Here is a 2,277-nt window from a genome sequence, read left to right as displayed (position 1 = left end):
TCTCTACTTTCATTCATTTTGGGGTGTCTTATTCAATTTTATAGCATTGGAAAAAGAAAATTGTAGTAGTTTTGAAATAGTATTGAGTAAAAGTTGACATATTCCATATTCCAAAGCTGTAATTATCCATCAACATCCATTCCTTTAATTTCAGTCGAAATAATTCCTAATTTCTGCTTTTCTAACTCAAACATGAGGTGTAATTACCTATAAATTAAGTTTACTGACCATAAAATCCCCAAATAACTGTCAAACCAAAGTTAATAAGTTAGTGTTATACAGTGTTAAAAACGTCAAAAAATTGAAAAACATAAAAAAAAAAAAAGTAGTGTAAAAAGGGACAAAAATGAGATGGTTAAAAATGTCGATAGAAAGTGTGGATTTTAGATTTTGACGGGAAGACAACACAAGGGTTAATATGCTGTATGTCCACTGCATACTGATTATTACAAACAACTAATGTAATTTAGTAATAAATATGGTTTTTAACCCTTGTGTCGTCTTCCCGTCGAACACCAAGCTCCATTTAGTTTTTCTAGGTCAAAATTTAAACTTTTTTTTCTACGTTTTGGTCGTCTTTCTTGACACTTTTGTCACTTTCCCCCAAAACCGGGGGAAGATATTGGAGGATTTTTATTTGTTTGTCCCTTTAAAAAAAAAAAAAAAAAAAAAATTCTGGCATTTAGGCCTTTAGTGACTGGACACCTTAGAAATGAAAGAGGAATGAGAGTAGGATGACATGCAGACATGCAGGTTGGAATCGAACACGCGACTTCTGCGTTAAGGACTGAGCCTCGACCACTAGAAACCCATTTTTTTGTCACTTTTTCCCATACCTTTGTCAATTTTTCCAGCGCCTTTTTAAGTTTTGGAAGCTTTTCCTGACATTTTTGTCACTTTTTCCATCCTCATTTTCTCAATTTAGTTCTCTCTAAATGCTATCAAATTGAATTAAACAACCAAATTCAATGAAAGTAGGGAACTGATCCTTTATTTTACTTGTGAAGACGATTGTAAAGAAACATCCATGTTATTGTGTTTTAAAATGTGTTTGAAAGAAACCCAAATTTCTGATATACTAAATGGGTCAAAATTGACCCGAGGACAACAGGAGGGTTAAAATTGAAAAGGGACGGGCACCCGGATAGCTCAGTTGGTAGAGCGGGTGCCCATGTATAGAGGCTTACTCCTCGACGCAGCCGGCCAGGGGTTCGAATCCGGCCTGCGGCCCTTTGCTGCATGTCACTCCCCCTCTCTCTCCCCTTTCATATCTTCGACTGTCCTGTCAATTAAAGGCCTAAAATGCCCAAAAAAAATAATCTTTAAAAAAAAAAAAAAAAAAAAATAATTGAAAAGGGACCCACTAAAGCTTTAACTTAACATGCTTATTTTAGACCACGTGACTCCAGAAAACATGAAATTCATTATTTTTAGTAATGAATACTAATGTGAACTTGATTTGTCTACTGCATCAACTTATTTTCACAGCACATCCAGTGTTTCTTGGGCTCCTTGCAGAAATCCCCCCAATCAGAATACAAGCAAAGTTGGTAATTGGCATCAATTTTGACACTAATGTGTGTAACCTTTTACCAAATTACATTTTGTGGTGACATTGGTCTGCCTGTCACAGCGGCGGCTTTTGGGTTTGGATCCAAAAAGACGCATGTCAAAGTGGACAGAACGCAGTGTTTGCTGCTCATATTTACATATGTAAAATGTACTCTGAGGTGTTGAACATGCAGCTGTTGTGCTACAGGGTAATTTTAGTATGTGTTTATGCATATGAATGTGCACAGGATTGCTGGTTTTGCCGATGGAGTAATATAATTTCCATTCATGCTTTCTTTCGAAGCTCATGAGCCACTACACAACACCACATAGGCAAATAAAAAACAAGGACCTTCGGCTTCACTGCCTGCATATTTGAGAATAAACCCAATTTAAGTTAACTAGAGTTTCTGCTTTGCAATAGTAATAATAAAGCCATAAAGGAAATTTGAAAATCAGGTGTTTTTACATTCCAGGTGCAGCGTTATCACTTTAATTGATATTATTAATAAATGAATTACTTATATTTGCAATGCAAGGGAGCACACACATAATACATCTTTCACTTTCATGAAGCTTTTAAATATTTTTACATTCCTGTGGAATTTTAAATCAAGTGTTGTTGTAGTGTATATATGTATATTTTATTTAAAGTGTATAAGTTGAGTTTTGACAATAAAAGCCAGTATTTGATGAGTTGAGGAACGTCTGCGAGAGCCCCCCCCC

Source organism: Etheostoma spectabile, chromosome 4 (genome assembly GCF_008692095.1).
Source record: "Etheostoma spectabile isolate EspeVRDwgs_2016 chromosome 4, UIUC_Espe_1.0, whole genome shotgun sequence".
Classification (NCBI taxonomy): Eukaryota; Metazoa; Chordata; class Actinopteri; order Perciformes; family Percidae; genus Etheostoma; species Etheostoma spectabile.
This window is presented reverse-complemented; position numbering follows the sequence as displayed.